The following is a 24,114-nucleotide window of genomic DNA, read 5'->3' as shown; positions in this document are numbered from 1 at the left end:
CATGGGAAGTGGTAACTATGTCAATGGGAGAATCTCTCCTGTTGATGTAGCACAGTCCACACCAGGGATTAGGTTGGTATCTCTATGCTGGTCAGGGATGTGGATTTTTCACACCCCTGAGCAATGTAGTTATACTGATGTAAATTTGAAGTGTAGACCTGGCCTTAGTTTGCAGCAAGCTGGGTGTGACTCTACCCCATACTAACCAGCTATGGCCTAACTGTCCATGAGGACACCGCTGACATGCATTAACAGTTTGTTAGTGAGCTTTGATCTAGTCCTCTTTTAAATGGGACTAAGTCAGAGCTCCTTAACAAACTATTAATGCATGTCAGCTTGATCCACACAGATAGTTAGTGCATGGCAGGCTAGTGGGTTAGATTCACAGCCCAGCTTGCTGCAAACTAATTGTTCATGTAGACAAGCCCTATATCTCACTGAATCTGCCAGGGCTGTTGGGGTGCACTTGAAGAGAATCATGGAGCACAAAACTCTGTCCTTGATGACACGCCACTGACTGACTTTGACTAGCTGATACTGAGGGCATGTCTACACTGGCAGAATTACAGCGCTGGGAGTTACAGTGCTGCTCCGAGAGTGCTGAAGGGAAACCGCTGTTTTGTGTTTATACTGTCAGCTGCCTGCACAATAGCGTGTTCACACTTGCGGCACTTGCAATGGTATTTGGAGCGATGTACTTTGGGCAGCTATTCCACAGAGCACCTCTTTCTCTTCTGCTGCTAAGAGTTATGGGAAGCTGGAGAAGCTCACGGGGCATCCTGGGTCCTGTCTGTAATGCATTGCTTCACATCCCAGCAATCCCTGTGCTTCTGTCCACATTTGGCACAATCTTTCAACAGTTTCTGTATTGCACACACTGCTTCTTCAGTCTGCAGGAATGGATCCTGAACTATTGATCAGTACGCAGCTTGCTCTGACTAATACATCATGAGTGGCATGCCCATTTTGATCCTGGGAGACCCCGCCTAACCCTTAATGCCGTGGCTTATGAAGCCATAGACGGGGCAACTTGACAGCAGCAAGGAGTAGTTCAACAACAGGCTCAGCAAGTACAGAATGACTGTTGAGTGTGCTTTTGGCCATTTAAAAGCCCTCTGTCGCTGCCTGTATGGGAAGCTGGACCTGGCTGATGACAATATTCCTATGTTTATACCTGAGTGCAGTACACTCCATAATATTTGTGAAGAGAAGGGTGAAAGCTTCACTCAGGCCTGGACCACAGAGGCTCAGTGCCTGGAGGCTGAGTTCAAACAGTCAGAGACCAGGGCTATTAGAGGGGCACAGTGTGGGGCAATAAGGATCAGGGATGCCTTGAGGCAGCAATTTGAAGCTGAAAGCTACTAATATTTGTTGCTATGCTCAGGAGTGCAGTGCTTGTAATGCTAGGAGGTGATTGGTGCAGATGATGCAATATGTGGGTTTAACATAATTGTATGTTGCTTTGCAGGGCTCTTTTTGCTTTCAATTAATAGAATAAAGATTGCTTTCAAAACAACACAATCCTTTTATTAAAAAAAAAACAAAACAACAACCGGAGGAGAGAGTCAAACCAAAAAAAAAAAAATCAGCAGTGATGGGGTGGGGGAAGGGAAGGTCCGAGGAGGAAGAGGAGGGGTCCTGGGATGGCTAAAGATTTGTCCAGGGATCATATCCAGCCTTCTTCTTTGGAGTACAATGCAGCAGGTACTGTGCTTCAGCAGGGCCAAACTGCAGAGGGATGGGTGTTGAGTGCAGTGGTTAGTGTGGGTCCACAGTGCTGGACTGTGAGGGGGGAGGAGTGGAATGCCGTGGGTATAGACTGGAACCAGGAGGTTGATAAGAGTGTGCTGGCAGTGTCTGGGGGGAGCATGAGAGAGACTTTTGCGACAGCGGCTGCAGGGGAAGGTGGGCTTGGAGCTGCTTGGTTTGCAGTGCTAGTATGTCCTAGAGTGTGTCTGCTTGGCGCTCTATAACCTTTAAGAACTGCTCTGTGGCTTCATTCTGGTGTGCCACGTTCTCCTTTCAGTCCCTCTTCTCGCTGTCCCGCCACTCCTTCAATTCCTTTTTCTCAGCAGCGAAGTGCATCATAACCTCATGCAGAAAGTCCTCCTTAGGTCTTCTTGGTTGCTTTCTAATACTGCGCAGCAGTTCAGCTGCTAATAACAAAGCAGGAGGCTGGGCTCCCAAGGTCATCTCTGTGAAGTTTAAACGCAACATTTTACAGAAGCAGTATTGTTTGCAGCACAGACAACACTGATTCAGTGATGTAAAACAGCCAGTACTCGCACACCTGTCACTAACTGGCTGACCCCAGGCAAGCACACACGAATCACAAGACCCCCAAAATGGTACATACCCGCAGGGGCAGGGTAAATCACTCATCTCAGACTCTGCTGTATACTGGGCATGTGGCTCTTGGGAAGAGCCAGCCCTTTGAGGGGGGCTGATAATCATTCCTGTCCCCTCACTTTCCACAGGAGGTGATCATTATGGAAGATATCTTGCTGCTGAGGGTGAGCAGGGAATCAAGGGAGGGTCTTTTCCAAGCCTGTGGCTTCTGCCCTGGCCCCATACGACTCGCCTGTATGCAGCATTGGTCCCCCCTCTCCCCACAGTGATGGCACAGTGGCACGGGAAAGTAACCATTAATGGGGCAAGAAACAAAGCAGCTCTGCCCCGTATCTCCACAAGAGATTCCTGGAGATCTTTGAGGGAGATTCCCGTTAAGTGAGGGAGCCTATCAACAGCCTCTTCCACTACTCAGACTAGGCATGCAGTGGGAGACAAGCCTGCTTTCTGCAACCCTCCTTCTCCTGACCAACTCGCTTCAGCGACTCCCAAAATCAAATCCACTTACTAGGGGCCTGCTCTCCTTTTTTCACTTCGCCAACATCCGCCAGCAGTGACTGGCTAGCCTCCTCCATGATAGAAAAGAGCTGGCTGTATGCATCTCTGACCTCTGAGTCAACCTCTGCCTCTGGGTCTCCCCCCTCCACATCCTCGTCCAAGATTTCCTCCTCCTGGCTCAGTCCACTTTTGACTCGTGTGTGAGCCGACGAGTATCACATCCAACTCTTTGTAGAACCGGCAGCTTGTGTGCGCAGCACTGGAGCGGCGGTTTGCCACCTGCACCTTGTGGTAGGCATTCCACAGCTCCTTCACTTTGACTCTGCACTGCAATGTGTCCCAGTGATGTCCCTTTCTGTCAGGCATTGTGAAATCTGTCCATAGGTCTCACAATTCCTATGGCTGGAGCATGGCTGGGACTGTACAGTCTCCTCTCCCCAAATGCTGATGAGGTCCAGCGGCTCGGCATTGCTCCAAGCGGGGGATCACTTGGTGTGTGGAGCAGGCATGGCCACCTGGAAAGATGCGCTGAGACCACTGCACACATCACAGAGCAAACAGAGAGGGGACTTTCAAAATTCAAAAGGAATGTATGGGGTAGAGCTGACGGTTGGTCACAAGAGGGCAGGGGAGTAGAGTTCAAACCGATGACCAGAGAGTTGAGGCCAGGCATTGTGGGAGACATCCCAGAGGCCAGTCACAGCACTGTAATTGACCACAGCGTCTACACTCGCACTGTGGCACTGTAGCCCTGGTGCAGAAATCTGTACGCCTCTCGTTGGGGTGTTTGTTGTACAGCGTTGTAAGTGTGCAGTTTCTGTGCACTAAGTGGCTTGGCGGTGTGTACACTTTGGGAGTTACAGGCAGAAAACTGCTTTACTGTGCAGAAACTTGCCAGTGTAGACATAGTGACAATGTGATGGAGAGGTCTGTGGGTGTGGCTGGGGAGGAGGGTTTAGAAGATGGTGCTAGGCAGATTAACGTAGGTAAGGATGATAGAAGCTTTACTTGAAGAATCTCCATAAGGACAGAGGCTATGGGGGTTCAGGTGAAAATCTTCTTTTGTGTTTACGAGGCTCTTAATCCTTCACAATCCAGACTTCGTACTGTTATTATTGTTCATTATTTGTATTGTGGTAGCGTCTTTGGCAAACTGCCCTCCTGGATCTATCTGCATGCCTCCAGAATATATTGCTGTCTGCTTTGGAAGATAGAAGCTCTCTACACACTCAGAAGGGGGGGGGGTGAGGAAGGGAGGAGGAGCATGTAGGAAGGGACGAGGGAGTGGCCTGTGGGGTGGAAAAAGGCTGAAAGTGTTGACTTAGTTTTTTTTTTTCCGATGGTCCCTGCAGTGTTGAGCTGACTCTTTCCTGGCATGTGCGAAGCAACAAAGGTCTCTTTGTGGTGTGGGGTTTCATGGCTGAGAAGTGTCTGCTATTCACACAGGAATCTCCATAACTCTGCACAGAGTGACTCCTCTACAGGAAAGAGAGCAGCAGCAGTAAGTAGATCTAATGTATTTGCTTCCTCTTGGTTTGAAAAGATAAAGCGGGGGGGGGGGGGGGGGGGGGGGGGGGGGTGTTGGTTTGGCGGGGGTTGGTGGAAACTTAATAGCCATTGAATTCAGTGTTCCCTTTCTGGGTGAAGACTGAAAAGTTGGTTGAAAAGATTTTCTTTTGGAAAAGGTGGAGAGGAAATTAAACTTAGTGTGTAAGGAAGTGCCCTAAAGCAGTGACACAAATTAGAGTTAACTTAATGGAAAGCTAAAACATGTATTGACCTGAAAAACCTGTGAGAAGGGGCTGGAATAAGCATTTAAGAATTCAGGAGCTGTGACTGTCCTGCATGATAAGCCGATACCATAAGTCAGTATTTCTACTGAGTTGCTGGTAAACAGATCACCTCCTTGGAAGCTGAGGGTCAGAATGTTATTTTGTCTGTCCGTGCTGCCCTCAGCAATAACCTCCTTTCAACTTTGGGGATCCAGTTTGAGTACAGATGTTGAATTGTAAACTGCAGAATTCTGATCTGATAAACGCTGTCTTAGGAACTCTTCTATACTTCGGTCCCTGCTACAGCATGTGTGGACCAAATGTGTTTTTCAGTATGGGTTGAATTTTATCCCTTCTTCTGCAGGTATGCAGGGCCCTCTTTTAGTGGAACTGGTGTATTTCCGCTGAACAGGGTGTATTTGACATCCCCTGTACAGCATGGAGCCCATTTTCATGGAGCTGTCAGCATGCTGTCATGCAAGATATAAAGTAGGCGGTGGTTGGAAGGCTGGGGCTAGATTATGCAGAAATGATCAGGCTCAGAGAATTTGCCACTGTACAAATCCCTGAGTTGCTCTGCTGCTGCTCCCCATCCAGATTGCTGTGTGGGATTCTTCCCCCTCTCCAGTGCTTTGCTGAACTAGTTGGGCTGGAATATGGGGAGATCTTGTCTCTGCAGGAGCTGTTACCAGATCAGCCCGTTACTTTGGGGTATGATCATTTTTTCAGGTTACTCTTCTAGGGGGGTTCTGTAGTTCTATCAATGTACTGCTTGTGTCACGTGTGTTTTCATATGCAGCTCTAATTCTCCCTTATGCAAGTCCTCTCCCAATGGAGCTATCCTGCAAGACCTAAGTTCTTTAGGGCTTGGTTCCTCTAGTCCCAGATCTGGATGAACACACACACACTAACAGAGCAAGTCTGAGCGGACCGAGTCAATCAGCATTATTAAGCTGACCCCTTATATGTCCCTGGGCTCAATGGGCTGGATCAAGCAGCACTTTCAAGCTGCCCCCTCCCCCCAATATGTCCCAGATTCAGCATGTCCTTATCCCCACTCTCACATCTCAATTGTACTGGTAGCAAAGCCCACAGTATTTTGGGCGCTGCAGGGATCTTTAGCTTAGGTAAAGAAGCGTTGCTGTAGAATAAATGGGGGAAACTAAAAACACAAAAGAGTAAAGTTCAGCAAGAGAGAGAGAAGCAACCAGCTTAACCATAAAAGCTATTTACTGAATAATAGTGATAACTACACAAGGAGGGCTAACCCAACATAACATACATTAAGGTTAATACCTAAGGTAGAAAGGAAAACAGAGAGAGAGAAAGAGGGGGATCTCCACCTATTCCATGAGGCTTGAACTGGTTGAGATTCCCAGGTAATGGTGGTAGCTCAGGGTCCTGACCCCAGCACGATCAGTTAGGAGAAGATGCAGTTTCAGTGGAACTGATGCATAGTTTGGATCTAAGCATCAGAACGCTTACTTGAGCATAGGTAGGAGTTTTTGTAGAGAAACAACAATTCAGGGGAGAACACTAGATTTGTTTATGGGCAAACTGATGACTCAAGGATTTTCTTTAGATTAGATAATAGGAGCTGATCACTCTTGGCTATGGGTGGTGTTTTCTTCCAGGGAGCTCACAATGCAATTAGGCAGCTTCCATATTTTGGATATCAATCAAGGATTCATTACTAGAATTGGTCTGATAACTGCTGAGCTGGGTGTGGGCAGGCATAGGTTCATTAACTTCTGGAGCAGAGATTCCCATGATGCAGTGCTTCCCTGCTTTTCTAGTCCCAGAGTTAAGTGCTGTTCTCTGTTCTTCATTCTGTATGCTAATCTCTGTCCCATCTTTCATGCAGATAAGACTAAGGTAGTTGTGTCTGCTCTCTATTCTGTATGCAAATAGAGATGTCTTAATTTTGTCACTCTTGTCAGGATGGATCTAGGTGTGTTTCCCAATGCCCTTCACTGCTCTCTGCAAGCCTTTTCTCTGATCGGTACTGGTTCAGGGAGAAACCTGCGGGGATGGAGGGCGTCCCTTATGTGTCAGAGAGGCCAGACACTGTGCCCTGATTCCCCAAAAACACAGAGCTGACTGGTATCAGAGCCCCTTGTGGATACACTAAATCAGGCCATGTCTACATCTAAAATTTTGCAGCGCTGGTTGTTACAGCTGTATTAGTACAGCTGTATAGGGCCAGCGCTGCAGAGTGGCCACACTTACAGCAACCAGCGCTGCAAGTGGTGTTAGATGTGGCCACACTGCAGCGCTGTTGGGCGGCTTCAAGGGGGGTTCCGGGAACGCGAGAGCAAACCGGGAAAGGAGACCAGCTTCGCCGCGGTTTGCTCTCGCGTTCCCCGAACCACCCTGCAAACCGCAGGGAAGGAGACCTGCTTGCTCGGGGTTCCGGGAACGAGAGAGCAAACCGGGAAAGGAGACCAGCTTCGCCGCGGTTTGCTCTCGCGTTCCCGGAGCCACCCAGCAAACCGCAGGGAAGGAGACCTGCTTGCTCGGGGTTCTGGGAACGAGAGAGCAAACCGGGAAAGGAGACCAGCTTCGCCGCGGTTTGCTCTCGCGTTCCCCGAACCACCCTGCAAACCGCAGGGAAGGAGACCTGCTTGCTCGGGGTTCCGGGAACGAGAGAGCAAACCGGGAAAGGAGACCAGCTTCGCCTCGGTTTGCTCTCGCGTTCCCGGAGCCACCCAGCAAACCGCAGGGAAGGAGACCTGCTTGCTCGGGGTTCCGGGAACAAGAGAGCAAACCGGGAAAGGAGACCAGCTTCGCCGCGGTTTGCTCTCGCGTTCCCCGAACCACCCTGCAAACCGCAGGGAAGGAGACCTGCTTGCTCGGGGTTCCGGGAACGAGAGAGCAAACCGGGAAAGGAGACCAGCTTCGCCGCAGTTTGCTCTCGCGTTCCCGGAGCCACCCAGCAAACCGCAGGGAAGGAGACTTGCTTGCTCGGGGTTCCGGGAACGAGAGAGCAAACCGGGAAAGGAGACCAGCTTCGCCGCGGTTTGCTCTCGCGTTCCCCGAACCACCCTGCAAACCGCAGGGAAGGAGACCTGCTTGCTCGGGGTTCCGGGAACGAGAGAGCAAACCGGGAAAGGAGACCAGCTTCGCCGCGGTTTGCTCTCGCGTTCCCCGAACCACCCTGCAAACCGCAGGGAAGGAGACCTGCTTGCTCGGGGTTCCGGGAACGAGAGAGCAAACCGGGAAAGGAGACCAGCTTCGCCGCGGTTTGCTCTCGTGTTCCCGGAGCCACCCAGCAAACCGCAGGGAAGGAGACCTGCTTGCTCGGGGCTCCGGGAACGAGAGAGCAAACCGGGAAAGGAGACCAGCTTCGCCGCGGTTTGCTCTCGCGTTCCCGGAGCCACCCAGCAAACCGCAGGGAAGGAGACCTGCTTGCTCGGGGTTCCGGGAACGAGAGAGCAAACCGGGAAAGGAGACCAGCTTGATTACCAGAGGCTTCCTCCTTCCACGGAGGTCAAGAAAAGCGCTGGTAAGTGTCTACATTGGATTACCAGCGCTGGATCACCAGCGCTGGATCCTCTACACCCGAGACAAAACGGGAGTACGGCCAGCGCTGCAAACAGGGAGTTGCAGCGCTGGTGATGCCCTGCAGATGTGTACACCTTCAAAGTTGCAGCGCTGTAACTCCCTCACCAGCGCTGCAACTTTCTGATGTAGACAAGCCCTCAGTGTGTGAGTATGCAAATGTCACTGATATGTGTTGTACCTGGAGGATGGGCAATTTAATTTGTTTAGTTTGGCAGGATTGGTTGCAGTTTTATATAGAGATGTGGTTTGCAATACCTATCCTGGTATTTGTCTGTCTTGAAAAGGAGGGTCTGACATCTGACACATATAGTTCTCAAAAATCTGATAGCACTGTTGGTAAAACCATTCACTTTGGTGTTCTGGCTAAATTCAAATTTGGATAATTATGTTTTACCTCCTTGTATTTTCCCATGGAGTTTCAGTTGGGTAGGATGGTGTTCTTTGCTTCCTGTCCTAAACTGCAGTATGTTTTTGCTGTATACTGGTAAACATTCTACCACCGTTGTCGGCGGGGGGGGGGGGGGGGGAGTGATTCCTTATTATGTAGTTTGTGAAGTTAGTGTACAAAATAAATAAAATTTGAAGTCTGTGAATGTTTCTCAATTATCTCTGCCCACGGTATTCAGGTTTATCTATTGTGAGAGGAGTTTATTTAACTGCAAAGTCAACAGTTTTATCTTGTGTCAAAGTTAGAATCAGGACTCAATATTTGTCAGACCACTCTGTTTTATTAGCGCAGCACTCCGCCAATAACACCCAGATAATGTGAGTGGCCATGCAAGACCCAAACAGTCTTATTTATACAGATAAAAGAGCGGGAATTAGACAAAGGGGACAAAGAAAGCAAAACAGTAACATTTCACCTGGGGCACAGCATGCATATCCTACTTCCTTACTAACTCTTATTGATCTAAGGCTAATACTTCACCAATTGCCCTTAAACAGTGCAATTGTTCTATGTTAATGTCTGTATTCCTGACACCTGGATTGCAGCATTCCAACAATTTTGCTTAAAAGTACAGACAGCATTTCTTGAATCCTTTCTATTTTCACAATATAATTCATTCTACTTTCACACTTGGTATCCATATTTATGAGGAATAATTGTCCTGTATTAACATACATAGATGAAGGCAGAACCATATTTGCAGGGCCTGGGAGGTACGAGTTCTTGCTGTAAAGTTTATATAATAGTACGCTAGCTGGCCAGGGCTGGATTAACCTTGTGGGCCCGGTGCCAAACATATTTGTGTGCCCCCTTGCAGTCGTGGGCTTCGAGTATGGGCCTGATGTGGCAGTGCCATTGGTGCCATAGTATACTTGGTACTGAATCTCAGAGACATTTTTCATTTTGATCTCACATCTCTGCATGACTACATGCATTGCCATACACAGTTCCCTCAGCCCCCAGTTTTTCTTATTGAGCTGTACACCCATGTGGGTTTACCAGTGTCCACAGTGAACAGAACTTTCATAGTGGTAAGGGGAAACTTCCCACAGATTTATCTCCTTCCTCATTCAAACCTTCTATAGCCATGTCTCCAGTACCACCCTATGTCACCAGTCACTGCATGTGGTTCTGGTCTCAGCTCAGTAAAGTTCCACAGCCAGCAGATACCTGATCAGTTCTGACAAATGCTTTCCTCAGCACCCATCCTGCCACATACATACATATAATATAACTATAATTATAACTTAACTATATATATATATATAGTTTGTGAAGTTATATATAACACATCTCATTAGATTTCCTACACATTTTTGGATTGGACTGGTTACTTTGCAGGAACCAATCATTGTCCACGCTTGACCTACTCTTTACCTTATCTCTACATTCCTAACTTATCTTGTTTATAGTAAATGGTTCTTTGGGTATTCTCGCTTTTATCTTAGCTGGCTCAGTCATTCTGTCTTTTTAGCCTACAATATAAGGTGAGCAGGGAAACTGAGTCATGCATAGTCTTTCATTAAAATATGTTGGGGTTCCCCTCCGAGACCTCTTTGCATCCATTCAGCTTCCCAAGAACTCAGTTTGACTCCATATCCCAATGCTACCCTGACTGAGTTAGTCAGACTGAAATGCGAGTGGGGAAGAAGCAGAGTACATCAGAGCTCCAAATTTACTCAGAAACTCCCTCCTTCTTATTTATTTTTATTGCTGAAATAAACTCAGACTTGCTACGGTGATCAGTGAGTTACAGGATGAATTGAAGCCTAAATCCCAAGTCTAGAGGGAGAGGGTATGCGTGTCCCACCCCAAGAAAGGTGACAGCTTGAGGCATGAGACCTGAGTGGGGGTACCATGAAGGTGTCAGAGGTCTCATTACTGTGAATCTGACACATGCACACTTCAGGTGTGGGTAGCTATTTTACCTTGTTTAAAGGAATACATTCTCTGAAGTGAAATCTGCTGTTAATGAAACCAAGCCTATAGATGATTGTAGTAAGTTGGTCTTAGTCAAATGCCTTTAAACATAGTACATTTCCAGTATGTTAAAAGCTATATAAAGATAACTACTTTATTTAACTTAACATCCCAAAGTATCCTAGAGCTCTTTGCAAATCACACTATATACAATGATAACTCACCCACCAACTAAGGGAAACGATCTCTAGGGAGAAATATATCAGTTTTTTGATGATGCATGGCAACACAGTGGTTTATGAAAGATAGTGAAGACGAATATTATATCTAGTAGAAACTAGAGGAAGAATTTAGGTAGGCAAAATGTAAATATGTGAGCTGAAATTTGACCAGAATACCAGGGTTAACAATGCCTTCTTCTATGTAAAGGGGATTTTTAATGACCACAGTTGGGAGTCAGGACATCATATGAAGTTTTACTTCAGTGAGTAGTACAGTAGAAATGACAATGACACTAGAGGAATAGAAAGATCAGATAAGGCAAAACGTATTAAATGACAACTGAATGGAACTTGAAATTTGGGTGGAACATACTGATGTTTCAGCCAGCAATATTAAAGAACAAATGCTTCCCTGTTAACTTAGTTTCAAACTCAAGAGTGAGCAGTGATTTGACTCAAGTTATATCAGTCACAATATTTTGCCCTTGCCTCCTGTTACCTTCCTTCCTCAAATTTATTGGTGTGGTATATCTGCTAGTGAGATTAAGCAAAATGTGGGAAAATGACTTTTCAGAGCTGAAGTGAAATATTCAGTGAAAATCTCAGCATTTTGTTTCCTCCTTGTTTTCCCTTACCTTTTTCCATTTCTTCCCTGTCTTCTTTTCATCCCTGTTCCTTGTCTTGTTTTTTTTTCTTCTCATCCGCTGTTGCCTCCTCCTCTTTGGCCTCTTCCTGACTGAGGGTATGGCTACACTTACAGTTTTGCAGCGCTGGTAGTTACAGCTGTGTTCGTACAGCTGTGTAGGGCCAGCGCTGCAGTGTGGCCACACTGACAGCTACCAGCGCTGCAGTGTGGCCACATTTGCAGCACTTGCAGCGCTGTTGGGAGTAGTGCATTGTGGGCAGCTATCCCAGCATTCTAGTGGCTGCAACGTGCTTTTCAAAAGAGGGGGGTGGGGTGGAATGTGACAGGGAGCGTGGAGGAGACAGACAGAATGGATTTTTGGAGTTAACACTGTTCTCAGCTCCCTGCCTTGCAAGTTCTAAGGACTGTGCCTACCTTCAATCATTTTAAAAGTTCTAACTCCCTTCCCCCACTCCTCTCTCATTCACTAAATGCAAATTATGTACTGCTAAATACCCGTCAGACCAGATCAGCAACTGCTGAACACGGACTTCCCCCTCTCCCCCTGCCGTGTGAGCGTGCTGTTTCTCTCTTCAAGCAAACAGCTGTGAACATTCCAAAGTAATTCCTCTGCCGGCCTCAGCTCGCTCAGCAAACAGGAGCTGTGTTTGTTTTTTAAATAAGCAGTTTGCCTGAACTCCGAGCTCTCCCTTTCTTCCGGTTTGTTGTGGACAGGAAATCTGGGATACCTCCTTATACCTCAGAGGTCAATAAAAGCACTGGTGGGCGTCCACACTTGCTGACCAGCGCTGCATCACCAGCGCTGGAATCCCTACACCTGAGGCTCGACCGGGTGTACAGCCAGCGCTGCAACCAGGGAGTTGCAGCGCTGGCTGTGCTTTGCAAGTGTGGCCACATCCTAAGTTGCAGCGCTGTAACCCCCTCACCAGTGCTGCAACTCTCTAGTGTAGCCAAGCCCTGAGCTATTCCCTTCCTTTAGCTGTTAATCCATCACCATTACTTCTTCTCCTCATTCTATTGCCTCTTCACTTCTTATTTGTTTTCTCTACTCCCTGGGGTTGCTGCATGCATTCTCTCTGCCTTCACTACCTGTCCTAATATGCTCTGAGTGCTCTTTCAGTAGCCTGCAGCTCATACTCAAAGGAGCAGGAGAAATGGAGAAATAGAGAGTGGGTTGAGTACTGGTGACTGCAACTGTGTTGGCATTAACAAATCTCCATACCAATGTTCGGGTCCCTCTGGTGGCTCAGTGTAAGCACATGGAGACCACGTTATTGAGCTTGTTTTGGTGTTCATTGAACCGATGTACTGAGAAGTGCATTAGTCTTCCAGCATTTTAGAATGTAATAATGAAAGCCAAAGAATTGATAGACCACCATTATGCATGCACGAATGCCCTTGCGTAGAGATACCATCAACAAGGAGCAAGGTGAGATTTTGGGCAATCTCCAGAGAACCCCAGAGGGAGTGGTCAGAAGGGGTTGGTTGGGACTGTAAACCAGGAGTGGAAGCATGAGGACTCTTTAGTGCTACTAATACAATTGTAAACCTAATCGCCTAGTGTTGGCAGCCATGGAAATTCACAAGAACATCATGACTAACAGAAAAGTCAAACTGGCAGTGACCCTAGCCTGGTCAGTCACCCTAGCAGCACATAAGGAGGACAGGAGTGAGGGCCAAGCTGCTGCTGGACTGCTTTGGAGTCCTGTAGCCACTGATGCCCATCTCCAGCCTGGAGTCTGAAGAGAGGAACTGGAAGAGACCTGATGCCCCTCTCAAACCCTGAGCCCCATCCCATCACATGGGACACCTGTTCCCTTACTTGACACTCTACTCCACAGATCAGCTAACAGACCTCCAGCTGTCAGGGTGACCCACTGCTAGAAGAGATTCACTTCCACTTGATCAGCCACATACCAAAGGTTGACCTGCTTATCATTGTCATTGCACATGTGAGGAATAACTCTGTAATGATGCTGGCTTTGGTGGGACCCAACTGAGAGTACCAGTTCAGGAGAAATGGCTTAAAGCAGGGCAGTTATAGCCCAAGGATGGGGTTCCTTTGCACACCAAGGCAAACCAAACCAGCCAAACCGAGAAGATTTCAATTTTACCCCTCTGGCTAACCGTAAGTCACACAAGCAATTTCCTTAGACACTCCAGTTTCCCAGTATCACCACCAGTGCCACTTGTTATGGGGACGAATGGTTATGAAAACCAATACCGCAGTAAAATTAAAATGGTTCTCCCGATCCCAAAGGACCAAGCCCCAGACCCAGGTTAATATAGAAGTTAGATCTCACCCACAAATCACGCTGTTGCCAATCCTTTAGAATCTAAAGGTTTATTCATAGAAGGAAAAAGATATAGACGAGCGCTAGAACTGGTTAAATGGAATCAATTACATACATTAATGGCAAAGTTCTTGGTTCAGTGCTGGAATAAACTGCAGGTTCAAATTAAGTCTCTAGAATACATCCACAGATGGAATGGGTCATTCAGTCCTTTTTTCAGAGCTTTAGTTTGTAGCAAAGTCCCTCCAGAAGTCAGAATCAGGATTGAAGACAAGATGGAGAAGTTTTCAGGGCCTCTTATATCCTCTGCCCTGTGGAAGATCACAGCAGCAAGATGAAGCCTGGAGTCACATAGGCAAGCCACATGTCCATGCATGACTCAGTTCTTCACAGGCCAATGCCATTGTTTACATGTTAGTTTGAACATTCCCAGGAAAGCTCTGCTTTGGGGATTGACATCTCCCAAAGTTCATTGTCAGCCAAGTGTTTCTTGATTGGGCACTTCCTGAGAATACTTCTTTCTTAAGAAGCTGACCAAATGCTTCACTGAGGTTGCTTAGAATTAAAACACATTGATATTCAGATACATAGCTAATATTCATAACTTCAACTACAAAAATGATACACCCATACAGATAGCATAATCATAATCAGCAAATCATAACGTTTTCATAGACACCTCACACAACAACCTTTGTACAATATTTGCTGCAAATATATAGCAGTGATCTGTACGGTTACAGGTTATGTCAGTAACCTTACATGCTCCAAGTTGGGTAGCCACCTAGCGAAGCCTCCATGAGGTGCTGGAAAGGAAGCAGCATGGTGGATCAAGAGGTACCAGGCTCAGCACAGACCTAATCCATATAGCATGTAAAATACCAGTGGCTGCTGGCAGCCTATTTACACTTGGTGCTTCAGCTGTTGCTAACACCAGTGAAGCTGAATTTGTATTAACAATGATGGGAAATGTTTTAAAAATTCCCCTACTATAGATAAAGGTTATAGAATCTTACAGGCTTGACAAGCCTGTATGTTTCTAATTTAAAAGCAAGTAGGCAACCCCCCTGCCTCACCAAAAACAAACACCACTTTTCAGGCTGCCTTTATCCATCACAAAGATGCCAAAAAAGGAAAACGCCCAATTGTTTCCCCCTTGGCAGGTCTTCTTTAAATGTTGTGAAGCTGGTGCTTCCCCTGTTCAAAAACAGTACTGTGCATTAAGTCCTGAGCTGATTAGAATGAACTTCAGAGCCAGAATTCAGTGGTCGCCTAGTAGGCAGCCTGTGAATCCCAGCCTTAGAAAAGGCAGCTGCTGAACTGTTTCCCAGCAGAAAGCTCAAGATGGCTCTACTTATATATTGCTCACTTGGCACATGCTTCAGGTGACTATGAAGTGAGCGAGAAGTATTCCCGGTCTTTGATTATTGTAACATTTCACCTGTCTGATTTTATTCCAAACCAGTGAGTGTGTCAAGATTTACAGGCTCAGGAGATGGTCTGGTAATTTTGTGGCAGAAGGGAGGTACTCTTGCCAACAGGTCTGACATTGCGAATATATGGGTGCAGGTAATACTTCATGCTCTAAACAATGCAATCACACCTTCATCACAGAACTACCTGCGGGGTCACCACCTTGGACATCAGTTAAACAAAGCCACAGCACATAATGGCTGCAGAGCTGCAGTAGAACATAGCCAGAGTGGGACTTGGAGCCAAAGAAAGGAGTGCTAGAGCGGCTGGACTCTCGAGTCTCACAAGAATCCCAAAGGGCACATAAGCAGTGTTATTTCATAAACCAGTGTTGGAGGAATGTTAGTGACTTTGCCATCTGCTGTAACTGTGGCCCTTTCATCACTCACTCAGTGGCCATTGGCACTTCATGTATCTTCATACCATTTTCAGGGTTATGAGTGGCAGACAAGATGTGCAGTGGCCACTGTTGCTGCTAATGAAAGTTATGTGCACTGTTTCTTTAAATCACGTAGTACAGAGGTGGAGGAGGTTCTAGGCAGAAGCTCTGCAGTGAAGCAGAGACAGACAGGCAGCATATCTTTAGGGATAATACTGTCTTCCTTATTTTAAAACTGTTTCTTGTTCATTGTCAGCAGAAAGTGACTCTGTAATTCTGACATTGCCACATAAATTGTGCACTGTTAGGAGCGTTAATGATATTCAAGCCTGTATATTTGCCTGAAATAGAATTTTGGCTCTTGTTTGCCCATTAATTTTTGACATTTTTATATTCTTATTAATATGTGTGAACAAAGACATTGTTTTACGTCTGCCCTCAAACAGATTGGAGGGTGGGGGGGAAGAGCTAAAGTGTTACTAAGCAAAGTGGGAGTGTAATATACAAGGATATGCTTGAAGGACAGTCCTGCCTCAAACTCCTCTCCCGAAATAAGGTCAAGCAACCAGTTGGGAGGGGAAGGGGGATGAGGGGGAAAGTATAAAAAACACTAAAAGGCCAAAGACATTCCTGTCCCTGACTGAAGCATAACCTCACTCCTTACCCCTCCCATGGAATATAAAAGGGGTCGTACTGAAGCCCCCAGACTCATGACCCTCCAAAATGGAACATGACCATAGATAGTAAGAGGTGGGGCCAAAGGTGTGCATTACAGGTATAATTATGCCTGCTAAGGAGGGGAGAACTAAAACACTGGGAAGATGCTCTGTGGTATCAGAGCTATGAATGTGCTTGCTTGAAACTAACCCCAATAAACATCGTATTGCCTGCACTTCGTACTTCTGGACTTCTGCTTTCTGTCTGCGTGACAAGAATCGGGAAGGAGTGAAGGGAAAGCCCCCTTATAGTGGGTTAGATCACAGAACCCCATCTTGGGAGCTGCCACCTGATGTGCCAAGACTACTTCTGCTCCTGCCTTCCCTGCCAGCTCAGGACTCCAGCACCCTGTCTTGCTGAGCCAGACTCTCCCGTCTGCTCCAGCAAAGACCCAGGGTCTGAATTACCTGCCCGAAAGCTGCAGGTTTACCTGAAAACAGCTCACAGAAGTGTGCTTGTCTTTAGCACTCAGATGCCCAACTCCCAATGGGGTTTAAACCCAAATACATCTGTTTTACCCTGTATAAAGCTTATGCAGGGTAAATTCATAAATTGTTCACCCTCTATAACACTGATAGAGAGATATGCACAGTTGTTTGCTCCCCCAGGTATTAATACATACTCTGAGTTAATTCATAAGTAAAAAGTGATTTTATTAAATACAGAAAGTAGGATTTAAGTGATTCCAAGTAGTAACAGACAGAACAAAGTAAGTCACCAATCAAAATAAAATAAAACACGCACATTTATGTCTAATCAAACTGAATACAGATAATCTCACCCTCAGAGATGCTTCAGTAAGTTTTTTTCCCCCAGACTGAACACCTTCCAGGCCTGGGCACAATTCTTTCCCCTGGTACAGCTGTTGTTCCAACTCAGGTGGTAGCTAGGGGATGCTTCATGATGGCTCTCCCCTTCTCTGTTCCACTCACTTATATATATATTTTTTGCATATTGTCCCTCTGGGTTCCCACCCCCGCTTTCTCAATGGAAAAACATCAGGTTAAAGATGGATTCCAGTCAGAGGTGAAAGTAAGGCGGTCCAGTGCGGCAAGAGCCAGTACACCGTGCCAGACTGCACTGGCTTCTGCGGCAGGGATTTAAAGGGCTCATAGCTCCCGCTGCTTGTATGTTCATGGTAAGAGAGACAAAATGGAGATGCTCAGTCAATGAACTATTGGCTGCAGCTGTGGTGTGGGGCTGTGAGTTTTGCTCCGGAAACACCCTCCATGGTGGGGATAATGTACAAGTAGCTGAATTGGTTTTGGCAAATCAGTGTGGAACTGGCCCAAACTTAGCCAGTTCAGCAAGGCTAATGAGGACATGCTGAATTGTTTGTGCATCAACCTGTTCAGTTAAGTGTCTACTATGGATGACACTTAACAGTGAATGAGGGATGCTGTGCATAGTTCTTGTGCCCTTCTTCCCTCTGCGCAGTCCACTGGAGTCACAAATAAGGAAGAGATGGGAAGAAGTTGCTGAGTAGGAATCCTATAGCCACTGCAGCCTACCTCTCTCCCTGCCAATGCATGTCCCTCTCATCAACTACTTCTGTTTTGAAGAGCTTGGTCCAGTACAAGATATTACCTCACCTACCTTGTCTCTCTTACAGTTTGAAGAGTTTGTACTGAGAGTGAGCCTGGAGCATTGTTCTTCCTTCACAACTCCCTTCCCCACCAGCTAAAATAATCTCCTCTCCCACCTAATCTTCTGAAATCTTCTAGAGGAGACACACCTACCTCAAGAACTAAAAGGATCCTATCCTCACTTTATCACTCAGCCTTTCTATCAGAGGGAACCTGTTCCCAACCAATCAGTTCACAGACCTTGGATGAGTGTGGAAGAATTCATTGATTTGTAGGGGGTGAGAGTGAGGAACTGATGGATGTTTTTGGGGAAGAACATTTTACCCAGAGAATGTTCCATGTGTTGCTAAGGGCACGTCTTCACTGGCAATATTAAAGTGTGGCTCCCAGCGCTGGTACACTGTCTACACAGGCACTTTACAGCACTGACACTTGCAGCGCTCAGGGGAGTGTTTTTTCACACCCCTGAGCAAGAAAGTTGCAGCGCTGTAAAGTGACAGTGTAGACAAAGCCTTTAGTGAGGTAGAATGTTTTTCAGAGATTCTTTGTTAGAATGTTGGCAGCACATCACTCGCACGGGGGGTAGGGAGGGAAGGGGAATGCAAGTGCTCGTGGCGCAGAGGTTGCATTTTTGCCATGGTGGGTGGTGTCCCCATGCTTCAGAGTTGGCACCCCCAAGGCCACTTTTCTGCATGTGCCTTATCACCAGTAACAATGATTCTGCAGTCAGAGTTTAGTTAGCTCTGAGAAAGTAGCAAGAGAAGTAAACTCTGAGTCAATGTCTCATAGTTTGTTTGCTCCGTAGGAGTAAAAAGCCATAAAACTGTGTGCTCATCACTAAAGTTTGTAGATGCAAGATTCAATATGCACAAGGAGATCTGCTGAGATGCCATTCTTATATAGTTACTTCTATGACTTTGTGCCTTAAATGTGAGGGGAGTACTCTCTGCTGGATAGTGCAGTGGCTGTTAATAAGTGACTGTGTGAACCTTGAGTAAATTATTCCCCCCTCTATATTCCTGTTTACCCATCTGCAAAATGGGGATGATGACATCCACCTCACAAGGGTGCTGGGGGATTTAATTTGTAAAGTACTTGGAGTTCCTGTGATGAAAAGCATTGTGTTTTACTGGTATTCTCATTACCCATGCTGACCTTTAGCTGCCGCCTCTTGTTTTCCTTCTGTAATGTTGGTGGAAGGTGTAACTTCCAGTTTGACATAACCCTGCTAGATCTGGCTGAGCTAAAAATAGCAGTGTAGCCATGGTAGTGTGAGTAGCAGGAGAGGCTACTCATCCCAAGTACGCTTTCGTCTGAGACCTTAGGTACATACTTGGGCAGCCAGCTTATCCTGCCACTTTCACATTCACTCTATTTTTAGTGCATTAGTGTGGAGTTGAAAGTGACCAACAGTGACTCAGTGAATTGTTTGCATGTAATTTGTTCTCCTTGGTGCAGGTTTTATTTCTCTCTAAACCTAAAAAGAAACCAAACCGGTCCTTCCCGTTCTCAGAGGTCATTGCAGAGACTTGTACTGTCACACATTTTACCAAATGTTCCAGTGAGTTTCCTTTTGAAATTCTGGGGGAAACGGTGAAAATGAAAGGCCCAAGCTAACTCAGCTGTGTCCCTGTAATGGTGAAGTGTAGAGTAATCCACAAAAGAACACAGAGATCAGTGAGTACAGTCTCAAGGGCAGGAGAGATAGACAAGGGGGAAGGACTGAGAAGAGGTGAGGCTTTAATTTTACTCTTGTTTTTGTTTTTGTAAGGGAGATTCTGCTCCCGTGCTTTTGCAGATGGGAACTAAATATTTAGTGGGGAGGTATCAAATATTATTGCACTATTCTCCTCTCCCCTGAGTTCATGCAGACTCAGGGCCTTTCCTTCTCTAAATTTGAAACCTGAATGGCAGTGTTCCCCCCACTGTCCTTTCTGCTTTCCTGTGGTCCCTAAGTTCTCCTCTTTTATCCCCATTTAAGCTTGCCCAGTTTCCTCTCGGAGCAGGAATGGGGACCCTGGGGCTTTGCAGGAAGTAGCGTTCCCTCCTCCCTTGCTTTCTGCCCTGCAACTGCTATGCAGAGCATCTCCCTCTCCTTTCATCTGTGCTTCTGCCTCACTCCTACCACAGCTCTGTGACGGGGGCAGGAGAGAGTTGTTCTGAGAAGCTGCTGCTAGGTGCCAAGGTATTCCCTGAAAAGGCAAGAGCCCTCTTCTCCGACCAAAGAAGGTGGAGCCAGGGGTGGGTAAAATCAGGTCACTTTGTCAGCCACAGACTTGTCCCTCATACTCAGCAGTGTCCAGCTGAGGAAGTGGGAGGAGGAGACAGATTGTGACCACATAGGCCCCCATCCTGAGACAGCTCTGCTGGTTTCCCCTTTATTTTGTGAAGCAGTTCAAAATAACTTTCCTTGTTCTTAACACTGTCTATGTTTGATCCAACATGTATCACTGGCCTTGTCTCTCACTGGTCCCCTCTTCTCACTTAGCACCAGCCTTCACCTTGTCCTTTCCCACTGCTTCATTACTACAGGGAGTTGGTGCCTGAGCCTTCTCTGCGGCTATTCCCTGCTGGGTTGAAGGCAGGAGAGGATGGGACTTCCTCTTCCCCTGCAAGAAGTGGCTGGGGCTGTTTCAGATCTACCTCCAGAAACCTCCCTCAGCTGCAGGAAGATCAGCATCCTCCCCCGCTTCCTGCCCCCATTGCTCCTCAGCTGTGGGGGAGGGGTAACTGTATGGAGAACTGCTCCCCCATCCACCCAACCTCTGTGCATCCAGACCTCTCATACCCAGACACCCTTGCCAAACCTCACTCGGTACATCCAGAAGCCCCGTAGCCCTTCATACCTGAACCCCACCCCACTGAACCTCAACCCCTGCATCTGGAGCCCCCCTGCATCCAGACCTCCTTTCTCCAGACCCCCATCCCTGCACCCAGACCATCCCCCACTGAGCTCCTTGCACTCAACCCTCCACCCTGATGCCCTATCCCCTGCACCACCCGGAGCCGCCACATCCAGACCCCCATGCCACTGACTGCCAACTAGCTGCACCCAGACCCCCCACCAAGCCCCACTCTGCCAGCACCCACACACCTCTGAGACCCCCGTACCCATACCCCTCCGCTGAGCCCCAACAGCCTTTATCTGGAAGCCCCTGCAGAGTCCCATTGCCCCTGCATCTAGAACCCCCTAAAGAGCTTCTGTACATCCAAATTCCCCCACACAGACCCTCCACAGAGCTTTCTGCACCCAGATTGTCTCATATAGAATCCTCTCACCCTACACGAGGATCCCCCCACACTGAGCCCTTCCACACTTGGATCCTGCCTGGTTGAGCCTAGCTGCCCCACACGTGGTGCACCTGGCACAGAAGGGCAGGGCCCCAGGGTGTTTCTGGGGCAGGCCCAGGCCTTATGCTATCTCAGGGTTCGGTGCAACCTCACCGCTGAGTCCGTGTCCTGGGGGTAGAGGCTGCAGGGTCGGGGCTGTCCTTACCCATAAGCAAAGCACGCAGCTGCAGAGGGCACCAGGAAATTTGGGGCACCAAATTTCCTGGTGCCCTTTGCAGCTACGTGCTGCTCCGGTCTCTGCTCTGGCTCTTCCTCAGGAACCCCGCCCCTGCTCCACCCCACCCCTTCCTTGCCCCAGCCCTGCCTCTTCCCACCTCTCCCCAGCCCTGCCCCCACTCCCCTGAAGAGTTCAGCAGGGCTGGGCCGCTGCATTCACCGGCAGCGGGAGTGCAGCAACCTGGCCCCAGCTGCGCTGCCAGTGAGTGCTGGGGGGTGGTTTCCTCTGCCCCCCAAGCCAACCCCCTCCCCCTCCGCGGAGGCCTGGAGCACACCCCCTGCTCCTCTCCCGCAGAGGCCTGGGGCCCGCCCCCGCCCCACGTAGGGCCCCCTAACAGCTAGGGACGGCCCTAGGCAGGGTGATCTTCCACCTTCGTGCAGCCAGTGGCCTATGCTCCCCACTGCCATCCTGGAGACTGCATTTATTTATTGACAAATAAAACTTGCAGAATTTTGCAGAATTTTAAAATATTGTGTGCAGAATTTTTAATTTTTGGCGCAGAATGCCCTCAGGAGTAGTCTTATCAGTTTCAGTTAACAATTACACTCTGCTGACTGCTGGGACCCTGTGCCTGGCGGGGCTGGCAGAACTCCTTAACGGTTAACCGTTTAACCAATAGAATTTTAATAGGTTAAATGGTTACTATTTTTAAACCCTATTTACATCCCTACTTTGGACTTAAGTGTCTTGAGTAATTTTGTATATTCTCCAAACTTTGCCACCTCACTATTTACCCCTTTTACCAGATCATTTATGAATATGTTTAACAGAGCTGGTCCCAATACGGATCCCTGGGGACACCATTGTTTACCTCTCTCCGTTGTAAAAATTGACCACTTATTCCTATCCTTTGTTTCCTGTTTTTTAACCAGTTACTAGTCCATGAGAGAACCTTCCCTCTTATCTCATGACAGCTTTGTTTAAGAGCCCTTGGTGAGGGACCTTGTCAAAGGCTTTCTGAAATTCTAAGTACTATATCCACTGGATCACCCTTGTCCACATGTTTGTTGGCTCCCTCAAAGAATTCTAATAGATTGGAGAGGCATGATTTCCATTTACAAAAGCCATGCTGACTTTTCCCCAACAAATTGTGTTCATCTATGTGTCTGATAATTCTGTTCTTTACTGTTTCAAACAATTTGCCTGGTACTGAAGTTAGGTTTACCACCCTGTAATTGGGATTGTTTCTGGAGCATTTTAAAAAAATTGTCATCACATTAGCTGTCCTCCAGTCATCTGGTACAGAAGCTGATTTAAGTGATAGGCTACATACCACAGTTACAGTCTAATTTCTCTCTTCCTTGTATGGTCTGTTTCATGGAAAATTAACATCATAGCTATGTGATCATGGGTCAGTGAGAGGGAGTGTCTTCTGGACATGCAACCTGTGAAGTGATTGGGGGAAGAAATAAAAGGTTGGATCTATCATGCTGTCTGGAGTGGCTCATGACCATGAGTGCTTACCTCAGAGCAGACTGTCAAAAACAGGACAGACACCCCAGACTGGTGATATGTTGGTGAAATCTAATTATACAACCCAGTAACACAGTGATCCAGAAGTTCACATTTAACAGTCTTATCATGGAGTCACAGACAGTTCCTTTAAGCTCTCCAGTCTATCTTGTCATTTGGACAAGCTGGACTTAGTGATAAATGGTCACTTACACCAAAAATCACAAAATAGGTTGCTTGCAATCCCAAGAGACTAGTCACTTACCCCAGCTTAAATAGATATCTCACAAAAGATGCCTGTAGCCAATTCTGTAATAAACTGACTAAAGGTTTATTAACTAGAAAAAAGAAATGAGTTATTTACAAGCAAGCAAGCATATAACACAAATGAATTGCAGCCTAAATCCTTAGAGTGATAGAGTCCAGAGTGACCTAGACAAATTGGAGGATTGGGCCAAAAGAAATCTGATGAGGTTCAAAAAGGACAAGTGCAGAGTCCTACACTTAGGAAGGAAGAATCCCATGCACCAGTAGAGACTGGGGACCGACTGGCTATGCAGCATTCTGCAGAAAAGAATCTGGGGATTACAGTGGACGAGAAACTGGATATGAGTCAGCAGTGTGTCCTTGTTGCGAAGAAGGCCAACAGCATATTGGGCTGTATTAGTAGGAGCACTGCCAGCAGATCGAGGGAAGTGATTATTCCCCTCTATTCAGCACTAGTGAGGCCACAGCTGGAGTATTGTGTCCAGTTTTGGGCCCTCCACTACAGAAGAGATGTGGACAAATTGGAGAGGGTCCAGCTGAGGGCAACAAAAATGATTAGGGGGCTGGGGCACATGACTTACGAGGAGATGTTGAGGGAACTGGGCTTGTTTAGTCTGCAGAAGAGAAGAGTGAGAGGGAGATTTGATAGCAGGCTTCAACTACCTGAAGGGGGGTTCCAAAAAGGATGGAGCTAGGCTGTTCTCAGTAGTGGCAGATGACAGAACAAGAAGCAATGGTCTCAAGTGGCAGAGGTCTAGGTTGGATAATAGGAAACACTGTTTCAGTAGGAGGGTGATGAAGCACTGGAATGGGTTACCTAGGGAGGTGGTGGAATCTCCATCCTTAGAGGTTTTTAAGGCCCAACTTGACAAAGTCCTGTCTGGGATGATTTAGTTGGTGCTGGTCCTGCTTTGGGTATTGGACTAGATGACCTCCTGAGGTGTCTTCCAATCCTAATAT

At 47.2% G+C, this 24,114-nt stretch overlaps 1 protein-coding gene across 4 annotated transcripts in view; it reads left to right on the top strand.

Moving 5' to 3' along the window:
* Positions 1–24,114, top strand: part of B4GALT4 (beta-1,4-galactosyltransferase 4) — a 53,545-nt gene that overhangs the window by 3,332 nt on the left and 26,099 nt on the right. For 2 of the 4 annotated variants that reach the window (XM_030533610.1, XM_030533600.1), the window contains exon 2: positions 4,200–4,348. The gene's annotated coding sequence lies outside the window, so the exon portion shown is untranslated. Of the gene's footprint in view, positions 1–4,124; positions 4,349–24,114 lie in introns of those variants that run through there. The other 2 variants (XM_030533619.1, XM_030533592.1) reach the window with 2 other exon arrangements.

The sequence above is a fragment of the Gopherus evgoodei genome, chromosome 1, assembly GCF_007399415.2.
Source record: "Gopherus evgoodei ecotype Sinaloan lineage chromosome 1, rGopEvg1_v1.p, whole genome shotgun sequence".
Taxonomy (NCBI): Eukaryota; Metazoa; Chordata; order Testudines; family Testudinidae; genus Gopherus; species Gopherus evgoodei.
The sequence above is the reverse complement of the archived record's forward strand: the minus strand, read 5'-3'. Positions and strand labels throughout refer to the sequence as shown.